The 23,838-nt window shown below is 44.9% G+C and overlaps 1 protein-coding gene across 6 annotated transcripts in view; it reads left to right on the top strand.

The window, feature by feature from the left end:
- Positions 1-23,838, top strand: part of LOC140740502 (RNA-binding Raly-like protein) — a 1,929,462-nt gene that overhangs the window by 424,441 nt on the left and 1,481,183 nt on the right. For all 6 annotated transcript variants that reach the window (XM_073069704.1, XM_073069706.1, XM_073069701.1 and 3 more), the window contains exon 2: positions 13,629-13,761. The gene's annotated coding sequence lies outside the window, so the exon portion shown is untranslated. The remainder of the gene's footprint in view (positions 1-13,628; positions 13,762-23,838) is intronic.

The following is a 23,838-nucleotide window of genomic DNA, read 5'->3' as shown; positions in this document are numbered from 1 at the left end:
AGTAACCTCCCATGCGGGACCTTGTCAAAGGCCTTACTGAAGTCCATGTATACAACATCCACTGCCTTCCCTTCATCCAGTTTCCTGGTAACTTCCTCGATAAACTCTAATAGATTGGTTAAACATGACCTACCACACACAAAGCCATGCTGACTTTTTCTAATAAGTCCCTGTCTATCCAAATACTTGTGGATCCTATCTCTTAGAAGTCCTTCCAATAATTTACCTACTACCGATGTCAAACTTATCGGCCTATAATTTCCGGGCTTATTCTTTTTTAAACAACGTAACTACATGAGCTATCCTCCAATCCTCCGGCACCTCACCCGTGGATATCGACTTTTTAAATATTTCTGCTAGGGCCCCTGCAATTTCAACACTAGTCTCATTCAAGGTCCGAGGGAGTACCCTGTCAGGTCCTGGGGATTTATCTACTCTGATTTGCCTCAAGACAGCAAGTACCTCCTCCTCTTTAATCTGTATAAGTTCCATGACCTCCCTACTTGTTTGCTTTGTTTCCATAGACTCCATTCCAGTTTCCTTAGTAAATGCAGATGCAAAAAACCCATTTAATATCTCTCCCATTTCTTTTGGTTCCATACATAGCCGACCACTCTGATCTTCAAGAGGACCAATTTTATCCCTTACTATCCTTTTGCTCTTAACATACCTGTAGAAGCTCTTAGGATTATCCTTCACCCTGACTGCCAAAGCAACCTCATGTCTTCTTTTAGCCCTCCTGATTTCTTTCTTAAGTATTTTCTTACTCTTTTTATACTCCTCAAGCATCTTATTTCCTCCTTGTTGCCTATACATGGTATACATCTCTCTCTCTTCTTCTTTATCAGAGTTCCAATATCCCTCGAGAACCAAGATTCCTTATTCTTATTCATTTTGCCTTTAACCCTGACAGGAACATACAAACTCTGCACTCTCAAAATTTCTCCTTTGAATGCCTCCCACTTACCAATCACATCCTTGCCAGAGAACAACCTGTCCCAATCTATGCTTTTTAGATCATTTCTCATTTCTTCAAATTTGGCATTTTTCCAGTTTAGAACTTCAACCCGAGGACTAGATCTATCTTTATCCATGATCAAGTTGAAACTAATGACGTTATGATCACTGGAACCAAAGTGTTCCCCTACACATACTTCCGTCATCTGCCCTAACGCATTTCCTAACAGGAGATCTAATATTGCATCCCCCCTAGTTTGTACATCTATATATTGATTTAGAAAACTTTCATGAACACATTTCACAAACTCTAGCCTATCTAAACCTTTAACAGTATGGGAGTCCCAATCAATGTGTGGAAAATTAAAATCCCCTACAATCACAACTTTCTGTCCGCTACAGTTGTCTGTTATCTCTCTGCAGATTTGCTCCTCCAATTCTTGCTGACTATTGGGTGGTCTATAATACAACCCCATTAATGTGGTCATACCTTTCCTGTTTCTCAGCTCCACCCATATGACCTCAGTAGACAAGCCCTCTAATCTGTCCTGCCGAAGCACTGCTGTAATATTTTCCCTGACTAGTAAAGCCACCCCCCCCACCCTTCATCCCTCTGCCTCTATCACGTCTGAAACGTCGGAACCCTGGAACATTGAGCTGCCAGTCCTGCCCCTCCTGTAGCCAAGTTTCATTAATGGCTATGATGTCATAATTCCACGTGTCAATCCAGGCCCTCAGTTCATCTGCCTTTCCCACAATACTCCTCGCATTGAAATATACACACCTCAGAAGATTATTACCACCACACACAACCTTACTATTTATGACTTAGCATGAACTACTTGCATGATTTATTTTTACTCCCATTCCACTATCTACTCTGGCACTCTGGTTCTCACCCCCCTGCAAATCTAGTTTAAACCCTCCCCAATAACATTAGTAAACCTCCCTGCAAGTATATTGGTCCCCTGGTAGTTCAGGTGTAACCCATCTCTCTTGTACAGGTCCCACCTGCCCCAGAAGAGGTCCCAGTGATCTAGAAATCTGAAACCCTGCCCCCTACACCAGTTTCTCAGCCACGTGTTCATTTGCCAGAGCATCCTACTCTTACCCTCACTGGCACGTGGCACAGGCAGCAATCCGGAGATTACTACCCTCGACGTCCTGTTTTTCAACTTCCTACCAAGCTCTCTGTACTCACTCTTCAGGACCTCCTGACTCTTTCTACCTATGTCACTGGTACCGATGTGTACCACAACAACTGGCTGATCACCCTCCCACTTCAGAATGCTGTGTACATGATCAGAGACATCCCTGACCCTGGCACCCGGGAGGCAACAAACCATCCAGCAGTCTCTGTCACGACCACAGAATCTCCTGTCTGTACCTCTAACTATCGAGTCCCCTATCACTACCGCTCTCCTCTTCTTCCTCCCTCCCTTCTGCACTGCAGAACCAGACTCAGTGCCAGAGATCCGGCAGCCGCAGCTTGTCCCAGGTAAGTCATCCCCCCCAACTGTATCCAAATCAGTATGCCTGTTCTGGAGGGGAATGGCCACAGGGGAACCCTGTACTACCTGCCCTTTCCCCTCCCCTCGCCTGACGGTAACCCAGTTACCTGTGCCCTGTTCCTTAGGTGTAACTACCTCCCAGAAGCTACTATCTATAAACTGCTCATTCTCCTGAATGATCTGGAGGTCATCCAACTCCTGCTCCAGTTCCCTAGCACGGTCTGTTAGAAGCTGCAGCTGGATGCACTTCCTGCAGGTACCGGAGGTCTCTCTGACTTCCCACATCCTGCAAGAGGAGCATTCCAACATCCGGCCTGGCATATTCTCTAGTCTGAACCAAAAAAAAGAAGAAAGCAGGAACTTACCAGAACCTACCCTCGCCTCTGCCTGTTTCTTGCCGAAGCCTGATTGAGCCAACGCTGTCCCACTCCAACTCAGTCCACTGTAATGATGGCCGCCACGACGATGGCCGCTGTATATGGCGGTCTTTCTTTTAAACCTCAGCGCACTACATCATGCACCTGCACAGTCTAGCCTCTTTCCCCGATTAGAAAAAGAAAAAATGACCTTCCCTCCACGATGCTTCAGTCTTCCACTCTCAGCCGCTTGCTTCAATTGAAAAGTCTTCGGTCTGTCACAATAAAACTGTTGTTGATTTTAACGAACTTCCTCGTTTGTCATTATGGACCAAGTGCTCGCCACATTGGCATCAGGAGTGGAATGCGAGATCGACAATGAGATTGAAGAGCTACAATGTTGGATAGAGTGCCTTAAGGCCTAGGAATAAGACGAGGGACCGAGCATTGTGCCTCCCCTGCACCCACGAGCAGGGCTCATGAGGATGAGACCCGGAGGGAGGACCTGGGAACCGAGCATTGTGCCTTCCCAAAGATCCCCGACGGAGTGAGCATACCCAGGCGACCTAGGCCAAGACGCCGTAACCATGGGAGGTTGGGCACCATGGCAGACGCCACCGGAACAAGAGGAAGACCAGATGGCCTCGACGATTTGCGCCTTAAGGTCTACCCGAAGCTCCCCAGGTACGACGGTAACAGCCGCCTGGAGCCTTACCTGGCACGTCAAACTTGCTGCGTGGCATGACGGGTGGAGCCCACCGAGACGGCGGTGCGCCTTGCCCAGGCACTGGAGGCAGTTGCCCTACGGGCCCTCCTCGACCTAACGCCGGAGGAGCAGCATGACCACAGGGTGCTCGTAGTGGCTCTGGAGCAGCGTTTCAAGCAGAGGCCGGTGGCGGAAGCAATGATGAATATCTGTGCAGCGGACGGCGCAGTATGGGAGAAAGCAGATCTCCGCCACTCCCAGTTCCCTCCCACAGCTCAGGAAGAGCTTGCCCTACACACCTTTGTAAAGGCCTTGGTGCCAGAGCACCTTCGGCAGCACATTCGCCTGACGTCGCCATCATCGCTGGCCGAGTTGCTGGCAGAGGCAGAGAGGGCAGAAGCAATTTTAGCCCCCCCATGGTGTTCCAGGATGAGCCCTAAGTTGTGTCACCGAGGGTGAGGAGAAAACTGAGGAGGAGGAGCCCGTGAGACGGTCTGACCTGCGCCGTGGCGACCCCTCCACGGGCCAGGAAACGATCTCTGTACCGGTGTAAGCACGAGGAAATCTGTTGATGCTGGAAATTCAAGCAACACACACAAAATGCTGGTGGAACACAGCAGGCCAGGCAGCATCTATAGGGAGAAGCGCTGTCAAGGTTTCGGGCCGAGACCCTTCGTCGGGACTAACCCTCCATTGTCGCCTCTCCGGGTGGGCCGTTTGGGTGAAGAGCAAGGCTTACACGTGGACCGTGTGGTGGAGGGCGTCAGATGCCGTGTGTTGGTAAACACGGGATCGACCATCACCATCCCCCATCCCGGTGTTCTCCCCAACACGGACCAGCCATCCCCACTCGGGTGGACAACAATAGCATCCAGCTGGTGACGGTCACTGGCGACTGTGTGGTGATGCGAGGGAAGAGGAGGCTGCGCGTCGCATTGCAGTACAGGGACTTGCTGACCAAATGGGCAGCCCGTGTGGATGAGTCGGGGCAACACTGTACCCAATGCTGAAGACATGTCTCTCCGGCCGGGCAGCTCGGGAAGCAGTCCTACCGGGGGCAGTAACTATCACCGGTCTCACAGCGGCCGGGGCAGTGCAGCCCGTCTTGCGGTGGCCCAACACACAGCTGAACCACGGGCAAATGACCGTGATGGCGCTTCAGGTGACAGCCAGTGACAACCTCCCCACCATGGACCAGCAGCGAGCAGGTGAGCGATCCCGCGTTGGCCCGGGTGAGGGAATGGCTGAGTGTGGGACAACGGCTGGAATGGGCAGAGGTCTCCGCCCTGGACCCAGAGATCAAAGCCCTGCACTCGCAATGGGGAATGCTGGAGGTCCACGGCAAGTTGCTGTTCCGACGGTGGCAGTTGTCCGATGGCGATGGACATCTCCTGCTCCTGGTGGTTCCCTTGGGGCTCCACGCCACGGTGCTGTGGTCAGTGCACGGGCTGGTGGAGGCCAGCCATTTCAGAGTTGCAAAGACATTGGGCAGGCTGCGTGAACATTTCCACTGGCCTGGGTACAGGCAGGACGTGGAGCTGTTCGTGCACTGCTGTGATACTTGCAAGTCCCAGAAAGGTCCGGGCTGCCAGTCTGCGGTGCCAAAGCAGCAGTACATGGTGGGGGCCCCAGTACGGGTCTACTGCCCCTCCTGGAAGAAGGGCCTATCCCCAGGCTTGGAAGCCACTGGAAGGGACCGGGAGGGTGCTCGACCGCCCTCTGATGTGGTGTACCGGGTGCGGTTCCCTGAGTGGCGGGAGGCTCCAGGACCAGGACCTGGTGCTGCACCAGGACCGGCTGGCTCCGTGTCAGCCTTGACCACCACTGAAGGAAGGAAGTGACTCTTCGAGTGCCCTGCCTCTTGCCTCACACAAACAGTCGGCAGTGTTGACGCCCACCAGAACTTCTGGACTTTGCTATGGACACTGGGGTTGATGACCCCAGCTGACCCCTCGGGTGAGGGGCAGTGTGTGACGCTTTGGTGGGGGGGGGAGCATGGTCGACAGCCCATCCCTGCATTTCTAATGACCGGTATTGTTATTTGTTCTTGAGTTAAAATGCTTTTGAGGGATTATGGAGGGGAGTTCCAGTTCATTTACACACACACACATACACAGTTGATTCCGGTTAATTGGAACATATCGAGAGGTAAGTATATTTTTGCCCAATTAAGTGGTTACCGCAATTAGCTGGTTTGATGGAAATAGTTTAAAAGTTATAAAAAAGACAAACTACTGCTTAACTGAGTTACAAATTATATTTTAAATGAATTACAGAACAATTTAGAATGCCACTAATACTACTACAGTACTATAAACCTGTGAATTAGTTCCTTATAGCTATCAACAGAGGAATTTATGCAGTGTATGCTGCTGTACTCTTTTGATCAACTGTAAATGAACAAAATCAGCAGAGACACCTATTGCAAATAATGGAATGGCCTCACACTACGCCTTCGATAACTCCATTGTCAATTTCATTGCAACTTTCAAGATGCTTCACATTTTGTAGATCCTAACTTGGAGAAGTAGTGAAATCGTTCACTCCCAGCTATGTCTGGCATCTCCGAGCATGAATATTTGAAACCGCAGTGAGCAAAGCCGTTCTGAATTGGCCTACTGCATATTTGTCACCAAATGTCAGTGACGAAAATCACCACTTTGTACGTAACTGATGCCTCCTCTCATGCTTGATGGCAGCAGTGGAAGAAGGCATGGTGGGAGTGCTGAGCAATTAACGCCACCTTTTAGAAACAACACCTTTTGAGGATGACCTCGATGGTCAATTCTAAGCAAACAGATTGAATTGAAATGAGCCTCATGATAATATATAGTAAAATACAGTATGTGTAATTTGATAATACTAGATTCAAAATTGGCTTGGTCATAGGAGATAGAATATAGTGCAGGAGGAGTGTTTCTCTGTGACCAGTGGTGCTCTACAAGGATGAATGTTGGGACCGTTTGTAATTGTTGGGCCTGGAGATAATGTGCTCCAGAAAGCCTTTGTGGTTACAGCAATTTTATTAGGTGCTCATAACAAAGAAATAACAGTAAGCAACTCGCTCCGCTGTCAGTAAGAAAGAACTAGTGGTCAGCTTTATACTGAAAACCAGCTCAATCTGGACAGATGAGAAAATTATTTTGATATGAACTGCCGATATGACAGCTCGATTTATGGCATCCGCTGTAGAGAAAGAAAATATTAAAAAATATAGAAACAACGTTATGGCAAATTATTGAAAATACACTGAACATTTATGGACAAGTAGATGATCATAGAAGCAGATAAGCAAGCATACAGCAAGTTAGACTACAATCACCATAATCACCCTAATCCAACATTACATACATAAAAATGATTTGGATGAAAATGCAGATGGCATGTTTGCAGCCAATGCAAATGTTGGTGGGATTGTGGACAGTATGGAACCACGGCAGAATATCGATCAGTTCAAAATGTGTGGCAAAATAGATTTCACAGTCTAACTTTCACCTTTATTGTCAACCTGCCCTGCACTTTCTCTGTAACTGTAGTTGTGATACTTTGTTCTGAATTTTGTTATTGTTTTCCCCTTTGTACTCCCTTGATGTAGTGATGTTTTAAAAAGATCTGTACAGATGGATTGCAAGACTGTTTCACCATATCTCAATGCATACAATATTAAACTATTTTCCCTCCTGCCTCCTCCACCCCCACCTCTTCCTACCCCCTCCTTTTCCACCCACCCTCCTCCAACCCCTCTTCTTCCACCCCCCTCCTCTTCCACCCCCTCCTCCTCCTCCATCCCTCCTCCTCCACCCACCCTCCTCTTCCACCCACCTTCCACCCCCTCCTGTTCCAACCCCTCCTCTTCCAACCCCCTCCTCTTCCACCCCTCTCCTGTTCCACCCCCACCACTTGTATGTCTCTCTCTCGTTCTTCCTCTCTCTTTGTATCTCTCTCTCTCGTTCCTCCTCTCTCTTCACTGTCCCTTAAGTTTTTCTCACACTCACTCTCCTCTTCTACTAACATGGTAAGTTAGTACTCTTTCTCTTCTACTCTTCTATTCCTACTCTTCTCCTTTCCTACTTCCCACTCCTCCTCTCATCTCATTGATATTCTGTCGCAGTCTCCCTGGCTCCTCTCTGAATCTGCTGCTCCATTTCTGATCAGTGTGAGCAGGAACGGAGGTTTGATCACGTCCCAGGGTTAGCAGGGTTCTGGGCAGCTTCTCAGTTCATTGATCCACCGTGCTGCTCTGATGCAACCCATTTAGGTCTGCTCTCTTCTGTAACCCTTACTGTGCCACAGGCATCGGGTAAGCTGGGTAGCTAGAAGACCAGTGGTGAGGATCGCTCACAGCAGTTTATCTTATCAAAAATGATATTTTCTAAGGTAATACTGATCATGGCCCCAGAATAAATATGTGAATCCAAACTGGAATTTCACTGTCAGGAACAAACCATTCTGCTGAAATGAAAGTAAGGTCTACAGATGCTGATATCATCAAAGCTGCAAGTTTAATTGTGTCTTCCCATCTTCCTGCTGCTGCTCCTTCCATTTCTTACCATATTAGTAAAGATTTTTGTAAGTGCATTCAATATTTATGAACACCAATCTCCTTCAAATAGGAATTATGGACCTAATTATCTAATTATTTCTTCATCTTGTCTTTGCAATATTTATTGTTTATTTATGTATTATTAATTTTTCTTTTTGTCTTTTGCACACCGGTTTCGTGCCCAAGTTGGCACAGATTTTGGTGGATTCTATCATGGTTATTACTCTATTATGGATTTATTGAGTATACAGCAAGAAAATGATCTCCGGGTTCTATATGGTGACATATATGTACTTTGATAATAAATTTACTTTGAACTTGGAACTTTTAATTTTACATACATTTCTTTCTCAGTTGTTTTGCAGAGAGCACAGTGGGGCAGCAACGACTCCAATTCTTTGGGTTTAGTCCTGACTGTGGGTGCTGTCTGTACAGTGTGTGCCTGCTCTCCCTGGGACTGTGTGGGTTTGCTCTTCTTGCTCTGGTTTCCAGCTGCATCACAAAGATTTCCCTCCATAGATGCTGTCTGATCTGCTCAGTTCCTCCAGCATTTTGTGCCTTGCTCCAAGGTTCCTGCACCTGCAGATCCTCTTGTATCCCAAAGACATGACTTCATAGGGTAATGGCAGCTTAAATTCACGCAACATCCATTGATTTAATTTGATTGCAAACAACATAACCCATGTGGTACAGCCAGTCCTTTCCTGCAGTGGCTGAATTTTCACCTTAGGCTACACACATGTGAAAATTCCCATTCGCTAGAGGCACTCAGCAAGTCAGACAGCGTCTATGGAAATGAATAAGCAGTTGATATTTCAGGCCAAGGTCCTTCATCGGGACTCGCTGAAAGGGATACCAGAGCAGCAAAGGGTTGCTGTTTAATTATGATCCAGGATGTTTAATATGATCGTTATTATATTCCACCAGCATTTTTAATGTTGAATTTCTTGTGTTTGATCTGTTTGCGGTTCAGTGGGCCTTTCCTGACAGTGTGGACCAGGTTTTCCAAGGAAATGTTAAAACCTGGGATTCCCTATGCAGGTGCTTAATGAAGAGTTGCACCGTCAAGTGGAGGGTAAAGCACCCTACCAGGAAGTCCTTCTTCACTGCATGCCTGTGGTATGTGATCACATGGTCCTGCACCTGTCAATATGAATGAGTTGGGTTCACCCCAGCATTCCTAAAATCGTTCTCTTGATTATCCTCGGTTAGACGTGGGCAGTGGTCGTGTGGCAGTTTTAGAACCAGCGGTACTTCGCTCTCGAATCCAGCAGAAGTTAGTGACTCTTTGAACAAGGTTGGGTCTGGACATGCATTTGCTTCATTATTCTTGTTCACATGTAATCGACTGACCCCTGAGATCCAGCTGCAGACTCCTTTCAGGTCTCGGCTTAGATTTCACTGTTTTTAGGTTTGTAGGGATTGCTTTGAGGACAAAGGGGAGGCAGGCTCAGGATAGGGACTGTGAGGTCAGGCCAGAATCTCAAAGTTCAAAGTAAAACTTCTTATCAGAGCACATACGTGTCACCACATACAACCCTGAGAGTCTTCTTCTGCGGGCGTACATAGCAAATCTATAGAGCAGTAATATATAGGGCAGATATAAATAATTAACGAGTATGAAATAACAATATAACATCCATTGATATGCCAAGGGCGAGACCGGGAGGGCTAGCGTGCTGGATTTTCGTGGCTCTGGAGGCCGGAGCCGCCACCTGATGTGTCGTGGGAATACACGGAAGATCAAAAGCAGCGAGCTGACTGTGTGCCCAGAGACCCGAGTTCTTTGGGCACAGAGCTCAGAAAAAGCAACACAGCAGACTTTTAACACCATAAATTGGCGGGTTGTTTTGCTATGTCTCCCCTCTCACTCTGAAAGCAGGGACACCTCTTTTTCCCTTATTAGGAAGAGGGAGAGCCTGTGGTTTTTCGAATACCGGGTGAATGAGTTTAGTCTTTGGGGTGCTGCAAGTCTGTGTCTTTATTGATGCTTTGCTGCACGCTTGAGTGCTCGGTGGGGGGTGAGAAGCTTTTTTGCCGACGGGGTCGATGCTTTGCTGCTGCTTGTGTGTGGGAGGAGGGGGTTAGGGGTTCTAACATTTAACTGTCGTTCATTCTTTGGGGCACTCCTGTTTTCGTGGATGTTTGCGAAGAAAAGAATTTCAGGATGTATATTCTATACATTTCTCTGACATTAAATGTACCTATTGAATATAACAATATTACGGTGTTCTTAAATAAGCGTAGTTATCCCCTTTTGTTCAAGAGCCTGAAGGTTGAGGGGTAGTAACTGTTCTTGAACCTGGTGGTGCAAGTCTTGAGGCTCTTGTACCTTCTACCTGAATGCAGCTGCAAGAGCATAGCCTGGGTGGTGAGGATCTTTGATGATTGATGCTGCTTTTTTATGGCAACATTTCATGTAGATGTGCTATATAGATGGGATTTTAAAAGCTTCCTAATCCAACTTCCCACTGACTTTTGCTACCATATATACCCTTTCCTCAGCTTTTATGCAGTCCTTAACTTCCCTTGTCAACCACGGTTGCCTAGTCCTGCCATATGAGACATATCTATCCTGCATCTTGTGAACTATTCCCAGAAACTTCAGCCACCTCTGCTCTGCTGTCAACCCTGCCAGTATCCTCCTCCAATCCACCTGGGCAACCCCCCCCCCCCCCATGCCTCTGTAATTCTCTTTATTCCATTGTGAAAGCAATACATGTCACTTATGCTTCCCCCTCTCACATTGCAGTCTGAATTCAATCATATTATGATCACTCTCTCCTAAGTGTTGCCTTTACATTAAGCTGACTAATAAAATCTAGGTAATTACACAACACCTAATCTAATATGGCCTTTCCCCGAGTAGGCTCAAGCCCAAGCTATTCTAAGAAGCCATCTTGTAGGCATACAACAAATTTGCTCTCTTGCAATCTGACACCAACCTGATCTTCCCTTAGCCAAAGAGTGGTGAATCTGTGGAATGCTCTGCCACAGACTGTGGTGAAGTCTAAAGCAGAAGCTGATAGATTCCTGATTGATCGGGGCATTAAGGAATGTGGGGTATGGGGTTGAATGGGATCTGGAATCAGCTATGATAAAATGGTGGAACAGACTCAATGGGCTGAATGGCCTAATTCTGCTCCTATGTTTTATAGCCTTATGGTTTAAGTTTGCCAAGGTTTTCGATGACATGCTGAACCTCCACAGACTCCTGAGGAAGTCTAGGCCTCCACTCCACATTCAAAGGCTAGCAACATGAATGTGTGAGGAAGGACATCCACAGATTCACCACTCTTTGACTAAAAAATTCCTCCTTACCTCTGTTCTAAAATGTTGTTTTTCAATTTTGGGGCTATAAGCTGTAGTTCTGGATACCTTCACCAGAGGAAACATCCTCTTCACATCCACCCTATCTACAGACATCCCACCCTGCAAAAACTCATTTCAGGGAGGTAGCACCACCAATTTGCAGGAGACTTCCGGGAGAGGGCGGATGTCTGCAATGGAGTAGCTCCTTAGTAGCTAGCCAGCTAGTTTAAATAACTTTAGCTATGCTAATGAATGAATGACACCTGTTAACCTCACCTCAACAGTGATTTAACCCACCAGGGGCAATAGAGAAGTCACTGTTGCAAACAGTGCAGCGAGCAACACTGTCATTATTTTCGACCCCTATTAGGCGGGGTACACTTTAGTGTAGTCTGGGGTGAAGTACATTTTATATTTTCTTTTTTTGGAACACTCTGCCATGGCACGCACACGATCTCTCTTTCTCTCTCTCTCTCTCTCTCTCTCTCTCTCTCTCTCTCTCTCTCTCTCTCTCTCTCTCTCTCTCTCTCTCTCTCTCTCTCTCTCTCTCTCTCTCTCTCCCCCCCCCCCCCTCTCTCCCCCTCTCTCCCCCTCTCTCCCCCTCTCTCTCTCTCTCTCCCTCTCTCTCCCTCTCTCTCTCTCTCTCTCTCCCTCTCTCTCTATATAATTTGTGGGTGTCAGGGAGCTGCTATCAATATGCGGGAGACTCCCAGAACTTCCGAGAGAGGTGGGATGTCTGTATCTAGTTCTTTCAACATTCGTTAGGTTTCAATGAGATCCCCCACATTCTTCTAAACTCCAGTGAGTACAGATCCAGAGCTGCCAAATGCTCCTTATATGTTAACCCCCTTCATTCCCAGAATCATTATTGTAAATCTCCTCCGGATTCTATCAAAGTCAATACATCCTTTCTAAGATAAGGGGCCCAAAACCGTTGACGATACTCCAACAGCAGCCTGACTAGTGTCTTACAAAGCTTTAACATTATCTCCTTTTATATTCTATTCCCCTTGAAATAAATGCCAACATTGCATTTGCCTTCTTTACCACAGCCTCAGTGTGTGAATTAGCCCTCTGGGAGTTTTGTACGAGGATTCCTAAGTCCCTTTACACCTCTGATGTTTGAATTTTCTCCCCACTTAGATAATATCATTCCTTTTACTAGAATGCATTATCATACATTTCTAGCACTGCATTCCATCTGCCACTTTTTTGCCCATTCTTCCAATTTGTCCAGGTCCTGCTGCAATCGCATTGGTTCCTCAACACTACCTACCCCTCCACCTATCTTTGTATCATCCGCAAACTTTGCCATAAAGCCATCAATTCCACTATCTATATCATGTGAAAAGTAGCGGTCCTAATACTGACCCCTGAGGAACACCACTAGTCACTGGCAGCCAACCAGAAAAGGCCCCCTTTATTCCCCTCACTGCCTCCTGCCTGTCTGCCGTTCCTTTATCCATGCCAGTACTTTTCCTGTAATGCCATGGGATTTTATCCTGTTAAGCAGCCTCACGTGAGGCACCTTATCAAACACCTGAAAATCCAAGTAAATGACATTCACAGCCTCTCCTTCGTCCACCATGCTTGTTACTTCCTTGAAGAACTCTAACAGATTTGTCAGGCGTGATTTCCTTTTACGGAAACCATGCTGACTTTGACTTATTCTATCATTAGTCTCCAAGTATGCGTTGGAGCTGTCTTGACTAGAAGAGTAGCGTAAATGCATGCCCCAGATATAGAATATGGTCTCTGTGGTATGAAGCCCATTTTGTACTTAGACAGCAGGCATAAGCTAAACACTGAGGAACAATATCACTGTCATTGTGTATGATTGCTGACTACTGTTTAGGTTGCACACATCAAACATGGCTCTGGCACATATTCTTTTGCTATTAATGTTCTCTTCCCAGGACTAGGCACCGCACTGTAATAATTGCCCTGTGTACGTGGTCTGTTTTTCATTGCTGCATGACACGATGGATGGAATGTGCTCAATCTCTAATGCCTTGTTTTGTTACAGGGTGAACGTTAGCTTCACGTTGTGCACAGCAGTCACATGGTGGAGTTGTAGCTGCTCTTGATAAGATTAAACTGTACAGGACTGGCCCTCTTATAGAAACAAAGATGGAGGGGTTGGAAAGTTTAGAAAATACATTGTCACCTGCATCAGAAAGAAATGGACAAAGCTTTAGAGCTTTGAGTAAATTGGAATTCAGTATTTTCTGTTTTAATTACAGCCTTTGTTTGCTGAAGTACTCAAGCAATCTGACAAACTCTTCCACATCACTAAATGACAACTGGAAGGTCGGAAGACTGCAGTTTGACGACCACTCACAAAGCTGTAAAAGGTTCTTCTGGCATGCGATCAAGGTTAGCTTTACATTCTAATTTTATTTTACATCCGTGTTCCTTGTTCTTTTTTCCATTCACTTCTCCAGAGCTAAAAATAGACCAGTGGGTTGATCTCATCTACCTTGAATGTGGGGACTTGCAACAATTTGAAGAATCCCTCCCTGCAAAGAGAAGGAACAATATCTTGTTAATTTATCATGTGTTACTGAATTATTTCATTGCAAAAGAAAAAAGATTGAAACTGAAATTACTTGAGAATTAAAGCAAAATGACTGCCCTTCCTGGAATAGTGAAGGAAATGGCTCTGAAGTTTTGATTAATGTTTAACAAAATTCCATTCATTCACAACAAACATAGCTGCCAATCTGAAAATTCAGACCTATATATCGATCACCATCCACATTATCAAAGTGGGTACAAGTGACTTGTTGACAAGAAATCATTGCATGTGTGAAAGGGCTTGATGAGTCTAAAGCTGCTGAAGGTAGTGTTCCACGTGCATGGTGTGCTATGTGCCATTTGTTTGGAATTGGGAATCATGGGCCTCTTTTGAGTGATCCCACATGTATCGGAAAGGTCATTTGCGTGACTTTGTGTGCATGATGTGAACTATGAAGTGCCAACATCCAACAGGTGAATTGATGGGACCACTATGTAGCAGGTTTGCCTGGAAGTGAAATTGGTGTGTGGTAAAGACGGGGGGGTGGGGTGGGGGGGAGGGTGTGTGTGTGTGTGTGTGTGTGTGTGTGTGTGTGGGTGTGTGTGTGTGTGTGTGTGTGTGTGTGTGTGTGTGTGTGTGTGTGTGTGTGTGTGTGTGTGTGTGTGTGTGTGAGATCAAACACCTTGGAATTTATTGAGTGGCACATAAATAAAATTGCAAGCATTTGAGTTTCCTATCCAGTAACTTATGACTATGACCAAGCTTTCAGCAGCCTCTTCCAGTCTCCTCTTTCTTTCTTCATGGCTACTTCTGGAGTACTTCAGAGTGCTTTTATGGTTTGAAGTCTTGTTGAAAGAACTGCAATCTTGTTTGAAGTTACAAGCCTTTGGTGGATGATGGTGGCGTGGTAGAATGGTAAAGCAGCAACCAATCACAACCTTCCATCACATATCACATAAACCACCACCCCCCAACCCCTGTGATGACCTGACTCCTCAACCCTCCTCAGGGTTCATCAAGACCTCTGGCACATCCCATGTCTTGAACTCAGACCAGTGACTAACTTGCCCTTGGCATGCTCCATCATGACTGAAAGCCCTTGCAGTGTGCAAATGTGTAACATATAATGCCATTTCTTCTGGCCCTACACAGCTCCTCATTCCATGACTTTGCAGTGTAGAACCAATGTCTTAGTCAAGAAGCCAAAGAATTCACAGGCCTCTACATCTTGGTATTTTCTCTGAATGTTACGTGCTGTCAATGAACATAAAGTTGTGCATTCAGTTTATTTTCCTCAAGTTAAGCACACTTTGTTCAGTGATTGGTGGAATAAATTCTGTGTAATGGGGTTTGAGAGGCTGTGGTCACCCCAATAAGCAATGCCAACTCCAATGTGCTCCTGCTTTATCCAATCTATGGTGTGAGGAAATGAAGTCAAAATCAAAGTAAATTTATTATCAAAGTGTCACCATGTACTACCTTAAGATTCATTTTCTTGTGGGCATTTGCAGGAAAATAAAGAAATACAGTAGAATTTATGAGAAACTAAATAAACAGAGACTGACAAAAAACCCAATGTGCAAAAGAACACAGACTGCAAATAAAAAATAAATAATACTGAGAACATGAGTTGTGGAGTCCTTGAAAGCGAGCCTGTAGGGTATTGAATCAATTCAGAGTTCAGGTGAGTGAAGTTATCCAGCAGTCTGATGGTTGAAGGGTAATGATTCTTTCTGGACCTGGTGATGTGGGAACTAAGGCTCCCGTACCTCCTGTCCGATGGTAGTACTGAGGAGAGAACATGGTCTGGATGGTGGTGGTCCTCGATGATGGATGCTGCTTTCTTGTGACAGCTCTCCTTGTAAATGTGCTCAGTGGTGGGGAGGGCTTTTCCTGTGATGGACTGGGCTGTATCCACTGCTTGCTGTCGGTTTTTCCATTCTAGGGCATTGGTGTTACTAAACCAGAAGAGGAGGCAATCAGTTAGCATACCCTCCACTGTGCATTTATAGAGTCAATGTTTCAGGTGACATGCCAAAACTTCGAAGGAAGTAGAGACGCCGTCATACCCTCTTTGTGATGGTACTTACTTGCTGGTCCCAAGACAGTCCTCTCACATGATAATACAAAGGAATTTAAAGTCACTGACCCTCTCCACCTCCGCTTTTCTAATAAGGACTGGCTCATGGACCTCCAGGTTCTTCCTCCTGTACTCAATGATCAGCTCCTTAGTTTTGCTGAAGGGATTTATCCCTCTGTCTGACAGCTTGTGTAAGATGGTGGCTATTCTTCATATGCTAGTACAGGTGGCCCCCGTTTTGCAAACGTTCGCTTTACGACACCTTGCTGTTATGAAAGACCTACATTAGTTACCTGTTTTCGCTAACAGAGGGTGTTTTCACTGTTACGATAAAAGGCAGCTGAGCTCCTCCCCCGGAACTGCATTCTAGCCGGCTTTGCTTAAACACGTGCCTGTGAGCATCTGTGCTTTATTTTGTGCAAGATGAATTCTAAAGTATCGGAATAGCATAAAAGAGCTCGTAAGGGTGTTACACTTAGCGTAAAACTAGACATAATTAGGCGTTTCAATCGTGGTGAATGAAGTAAGGACATTGTCCGTGCATTGAACTTGCCTGCATCCACCATTCACACTATTTATACGCAGAGAGAAAGAATCATGAAAGCTGCCGATGTTACTGTTGGTTCTGCTCATAGCAAAGTGGTCTCTCTCTTAGTCAGCATCCAATAATGGATAAAATGGAAAGTCTATTGCTTGAGTGGATTGATGACTGTACAAAGCGTGGTGTTCCGTTAAGTTATCTCATACTTAAGGAGAAATCAGTCAGTCTTTTTAATAAGCACAGAAAGCACTGGCCGATGGTAATGAAAGTGTTGTGAAAGTGGAATTTAAAGGCAGTCATGGGTGGTTTGATCGGTTTCTGAGGCGAGGGCAGCTTCATGGCTTAAAGTTTACTGGAGAGAGTGCTTCGGGTGATACTGAAGCTGCCGAAAAGTTCCCAGCAGAACTGAAGAAAATAGTTACAGAAGGTGGTTATTCGTATAAGCAACTGTGATTTATTGGAAAAAATTGCCGAGCACCCCAGCCTCCGACAACTCAGCCTAATACACCATCATCAGTGTGCTTGCTGTCTTCCTGATTCCGGTGAGTGAAACTACGCTGCACATGCATTATTTGTACTTTATATAGGCTGTGTATTTTTATGTGTTATTTGGTATGATTTGGCAGCTTCATAGCTTAAAGGTTACTGGAGAGACTGCTTCCAGTGAGACTGCTTCCACTATGTGAGATTTTCGCTACGGTGGACAGTGCTGCAATGATTGCAGAAATGCATTTCTACTTTATATATGTATTTATCATGCCATTTCTGCTTTTACCACATGTTACTGTTATTTTAGGTTTTATGTGTTATTTGGCATGATATGGTAGGTTATTTTTTGGGTCTGGGAACGCTCACAAATTTTTCCCATATTAGTAAATAGTAATTGCTTATTCACTTTACAACATTCCGGCTTACGAACCGTTTCATAGGATGCTCTACCTTCGGATAGCAGGGGAAACCTGTATTTACATTGCTGTTTGTCTGTGTCAACCTTGTTAGGGAGGAAAAGAAAATCGTTGCCATACATAACCATACTGCTAACACACAAATTCTGACCCGGCAATACATGATGATGCATACAGATGACAACAACACCTTCCCTTGAGAGCAAAAATGCGCAGAGCAAGCTGTATTAAAATGAGGAGAGAAGGGTTTTGCCAACTGGTATTAGTAGCTGCCAATAATAAAATCAGCAGAGGTTTTGTAATGTATTCAAGATAGCATGTGGTTTATTGTAAAGCAATTGTAATTCCCAGCTGTGTCTGCAAGGACATCCTGGGGGTTTTATCCTAGTACGAATTACACCGGCAGCTTCAGTGTGGTGTTTTATTGCTGTCCTCTTGACATCAGCTGTGACCTTGAACACCGTGGATGTGTATCTGTAGGTGTTCAGTTGTTTCATAAAAGCTCATATTTATTACAAGATTAATCCAGATTCACATTTATTTATCACATGCAAATCAAAACATATAGTGAGGTATATCATTTTTGAAAATAACAGAAGAAAACGAAACAGAACACTGCAAGTCCCATTCACACAGACCGTCCTCCAACTGCAGGGCGGGCCCCCAGCCTTCGGTTCCCAATCAACCTTGGGCTCAACCCTCTGACGAGCTGATAACGGAACACAAAGCTCCAAACACGAGGTGCGCTGACTGTCGGGCCTGCGTGCCTCCTCATATCTCCAGCTTACCTGGACTCATCTGAACCTGAGAGTGTCCCACAGCCATGGACGTCCTTTGTTACCTGTCCATGTTGCTGACATATGAGCATGGAGTGGAGCAGTCATGTCCATGTCGCTGGCTGTCGAGTACTAAGTGAGGGCCTGACATTTTACTACTCCACAATCCGATACATAAACCTGACTTGACCCCTAACTTTCCTCTCTGTCTCTCTCCAAAACTATCACAATGAGCTTTAAAAACAACAAAGTCTGATGCGTGATCCTGACAGAGACCTCAGCTTGATACCAACTTAAACGCTATCTGAACCATCTTAATTCAGCATATAGCACTCACAGTGATCATCACATCCTGCGTAATCTGAATACTTTGTGTCAAAATGGAAAAGACTGTAGATGTTGGAAATCTGAAATAAAAGCAGAAGATGCTGGAAACATTTGCAGAGAGAAAAACAGAAATTAACACTGACCTTCCAATAGTTCAATTTAATATCAGAGAATGTATACAATATTCAACCTGAAATTCTTGTTCATCACAGACATCCATAAAAACAGAAGAGTATCCCAAAGAATGAGTGGAAATAAAAATATTAGAACCCCAAAGCCCCTCCATTCCCTCCTCACTCACAAGTATCAGCACAGCATTAGCCCTCCCCCGCCCCACTTACTTCAGCAAAAAGCATCAGCACCCTCCACCCACCAAGCAAGCAAGACCCCAAGAAAGACCATGATCTGCAGTACAACAAGAACTAACTGTTCACCTGACAATTCAACACACCACAGGCTCTCTCCCTCTCTCTATTAAAGGGATAGAGAGATGTCACACAGCAAGGGGGGAGACTACTACAAGACAAAAAAATCCCACTTTATTTTACAGTGTTAAAGTCTGTTATATTACATTCCCTCTCCCCCCCCTCCCCCCATAGTTCTCCAACTCAAGACTCGGTAGCAAACTCTCCCCCACCAACGAGAGAAAGACAGAGTGGATCACCGGGTACAGAGACCTCTAACAGCTGATCTGCTGGTCCCAATATTCCTTTTGCTCCTGCAACGTTTCAGAAGGTGGCACTGGCTTAGGTTGATTTTAAGATTAGGTTTAAAGGTGGGCACAACATTGTGGGCCAAAGGGCCTTTACTGTGCTGTACTGTTCTATATACTGTAATATAAATGCATATACTTGATAAAAATCAAATTGGCAGGAATTAGTTATGTTTCATTTACAGATTGTTCTGCAGGCATTCTGTTTACATGCTCCTTCTTTAGTCCAGCAATGTTTTACCTTGTAGTGTCTCTCTGAAGGGCTTTGGGTCATGTCACTTTATTATGAATGCTTCCAATGAACCAGGTTGAACCCAGACCCTGAAGACTGTACAGAGAATACAGATTCTCCCCACAAGTACCTGAATTTCCAGTGGGTGTTCTGGGGGTTTCTTACCAGATCCAAAGATGTGGGTGTTTAAAGGGTGAAAGGTCACTGGTGTTGTGTAGGTGATTGATGTGAATGTGGGGGAAATAGATACAGAGAAAATTACTAATGGCATGGGAGTGGCCTGGACTCAATGGACTGAATGGCTTCCTTCTATGTTGTAAGGACAATTATTGCTAAGTTTTACTTTCTCATCTCTTTGACTGTTCCTAACTGCTAACAAAGGTTTTCAGCATTGCTGTGGACTAATGGTAGTGGTGAAGGCGAGGAAAGGGTTGTAATCTGAAATTGTAGGAGACCGTTTAACTTCCTTCAGCTACTGTTCATGCCATAAGCTGTATTTATTCATTTAGAGATAAAGTGGGGAACAGGCCCTTGTGGCCTAGTGAGCCTCAGCACTCAGCAGCCCACCTACTCAACCTAGCCTAATCAAAGGACAATTAAAAATGACCATTTAACCTACTAACCGGTACATCTTTGCACTGTGGAAGGAAACCAGAGCATCCAGAGGAAGCTCACGGGGAGAATGTACAAACTGCTTACAGGTGGCACAAGAATTGAACTCCGAGCTCTGGAACACCCCAAGCTGTAATAGTGTTGTGCTCACAGCTATGCTTCCATGCTGTTGTCCTTTGTTACCTTTTAGTTTAACACTCCATAATCTTTGTTTAGTGCTTTCTTCTCCACGCCCTTCTCAGTGGTGGTACTCGGAGTAGATAAGGACTGATTCAATTTAGTGCATAATGCAACTTCTTCCCTTCCTACCGATACAGTAATATAATGACTCCTGTCCTACTGTGTTACCCTCACATCATTCATCTGAAGGCATCTCTGTGTACTAGCAATTGGCTTGAACATTTCTGGAAATAATTGTATTTAAAAACCAAAGTGCTGATCTTGAATGAAAGGATTTTGTGGTTTGGATGATGATTAAGCTGAGATTCCACATTGAAGTTCGTGGACTCACTTGATTACCTTCTAAGCTAGGGGCGCATTTATCATTTGTCATGGACTCTTTTGAGTGAGTGCCTTTGCACCCAATGGGTTTAATGATGTCCAGTAACAGAGAGGCACTGTGGTGCAGCTAGCAGAACCACTGTGTCACTGCACCAAAGACCCAGGTTAAACCTGACCTCTAGGGTTCTGCTGCTTGGAGAGTGCATGTTTTCCCTGTGACTGTGTGAGTTTTCCTCCCAAATTCCAAGGATGTGCAGGAGAGTAAATTAATTGGCCATTGTAAAATGCTCATAGTGTGTAGATGTGTGCTAGTATATTGGAAGAATTGATGATAATATGGTTAATATTATGGGTACAGGATATAGGTTCTGGCAACTTGTCACTTTTACTTTTTTTTTCAATATCTTGTTGCCCATGATAGGATTGTCATAAATTCTTCCATGTTCTTTCCTTTCAACAATAATTCCATCTTTTTTATCCTTAGTATATTTATAGAGTACTCCACTAAGAAGACAGATGCAAAGTATTGTTTTGAATTATATGCCATTTTTTGCCATTAATTTTGCCCAGTTTCACACTGCAGGAGTCCAATACTTACTTACCTTTCTTGTTCTTCATAAATCCACAGCGGCTTGTTCAGTTTGTTCAGATGTTACTTGCCAGTTTAGTTTCATAATTGCTTTTCATACCCCACTCCATCCAGCATCAATTAAACTCTTGCTGCCTGCACCTGAAGAATTCCTAGTGCTCTGTTTAAGTCTTGCCACATTGTACAGTCTAGTTTTTGATTAAATATTGGTAAGACTGAAAGGACTTTAAAGGTAAGTAGGTTGGCCTGTCTCTTAGGGGTTTGAAGTAAGTAGCTGCGCACAAGTTTTGGAAAAGCTACCGAGTTCCAGGAGGGAATCAGTGGCTTTGACAAAGAGCCACTGTGATTCCTTTGTTCAAGAAGGGATAGAGTCAAGAAAAAGACTTTGAGCCTTGTTAGCTTAATGCCTGTTGTTGGCAAGATCAAATAAGATGTAGTCATTTTAGACCATAAGACAAAGGAGCAGAAGTCGGCCATTCGGCCCATTGAGTCTGCTCCACCATTTCATCATGAGCTGATCCAATCTCCCCATTAGCCCCATTTCCCCGCCTTCTCATCATAACCTTTGATGCACTGACTACTCAGATACCTATCAATCTCTGCCTTAAATACACCCAATGACTTGGCCTCCACTGCCGCCCATGGCAACAAAATTCCATAGATTCACCACCCTCTGGCTAAAAATTTTTTTCCGCATCTCTGTTCTGAATGGGCACCCTGCAATCCTCAAGTCATGTCCTCTCGTACTAGACTCCCCCACCATGGGAAATAACTTTGTCACATCTCCTCTGTCCATGCCTTTCAACATTCGAAATGTTTCCATGAGGTCCCCTCTCATTCTTCTAAACTCCAAGGAGTACAGTCTGAGAGCGGTCAAACATTCCTCATATGTTAACTCTCTCATTCCTGGAATCATTCTAGTGAATCTTCTCTGAACCCTCTCCAATGTCAGCACATCCTTTCTTAAATAAAGAGCCCAAAACTGCACACAGTATTCCAAGGGAGGTCTTACCAGTGCCTTATAGAGCCTCAACATCACATCCCTACTCCTATTCTCTATTCCTCTAGAAATGAATGCCAGCATTGCATTTGCATTCTTCATCACCAACTCAACCTGGAGGTTAACCTTAAGGGTATCCTGCACGAGGACTCCCAAGTCCCGTTGCATCTCAGAATTTTGAATTCTCTCCCCATTTAAATAATAGTCTGCCCATTTATTTCTTCTACCAAAGTGCATGACCGTAGACTTTCCAACATTGTAGAAGTTTAATGCTATTAAACCAAGTCAAAATGATTTTATGTAAGGAAAATCATTTTAATAAAGTTGCTAGATTTCTTCAGATATAACAAGCAGAGTCAATAAAGTGAAACCTGCAGGTGTGGCATATTTAGATTTCCAGAAGGCATTTGAGAAGGCTACATAAAAGATGCAAGCTTATGGAATTGGGGAAAGTGTTGCCACATGGAATGAAGGCTGGTTACAACACAGAATCAGAATAGCTGGGACTTTATGATCTAATGAGTAGAGTGCCTCAAGGATCAGTTATAAGTCATCAAATATGAATTATCTGTATTAATGCCTTTGTACAGGGAGGAAAGTGTAAGGTGTGTAAGTTTGCTAAGAACGTAAAGCTAGGCCTGTACTGTGCAGTAATGTTCTATAGAAGGAAAGAGTTAGATGGTTTTTGAGTAGGTTAGAGGCTCGGCACAACATTGTAGGCCAAAGGGCGTGTACTGTGCTGTAACTTTCTACAATATGTTCCATATGTTATGCTGCAATGTGGAATATTTGGACTGTAATAGGATATAGAACAAGAGACTGGGCAAATTTTAGCAAATGGAGTTTAATGTGGGAAAGTGTGAGGTTATTCACTTGGTAGAACCCACATCCACCACTTCTGCTAGCAGTTCATACCACACTTGCACCACCTACTAAGTTAAGAAGATCCCCCCTCATATTACCCTTAAATATTTCACATTTCACCCTTAACCTATGACCTCTCATTCTCATCTCACCCAACCTCAATGTAAATAGCCTAATTGCATTTATCCTATCTATGCTCCTCATAATTTTGTATACCTCTAACGTATCTCCCTTCATTATCCTCTGCTCCAGAGAATAACCTTTTCACCCTGTCCCTGTAATTCGGTCCTCAAATAGGATAGATATTGAGATGTTTCTACTGCGAGAGTCTTGAACAAAGGGGCATAGATGTTCTGCCAGTACTACCCCTCCCACAGTGTGACACTCCCTCAGTACTACCCCTCCCACAGTGTGACACTCCCTCAATATCACTTCTCCCACAATGTGATACTCTCTCAGAACTACCCCTCCCGGTGTGATTCTCCCTCAGTATTACCCCTCCCAGTGTGATGTTTCCTCAGTATTACCCCTCCCTTTAGGATGCTCCCTCAGTACTATTCCTGTCAGTGTAATGCTCCCTCAGTACTATGCCTCCAGGTGTGATGCTCCCTCAGTACTACCCCTCCTGGTGCGGTTTCCTCAGTACTACCCCGTAATGCTCCTTCAGTACTACCCCTCCAAGAGTGATCCTCCCTCAGTACTACCCCTCTTGGTGTGATGCTCCCTCAGAACGACCAGTCCTGATGTGAAGTACCCTCAGTACTACCCCTTCAGGTGTGATGCTCCTTCAGAACTA

This window comes from Hemitrygon akajei, chromosome 17 (assembly GCF_048418815.1).
Source record: "Hemitrygon akajei chromosome 17, sHemAka1.3, whole genome shotgun sequence".
Classification (NCBI taxonomy): Eukaryota; Metazoa; Chordata; class Chondrichthyes; order Myliobatiformes; family Dasyatidae; genus Hemitrygon; species Hemitrygon akajei.
Note: the sequence above shows the minus strand (reverse complement) of the source record. Positions and strands in the feature narration are given on the sequence as shown.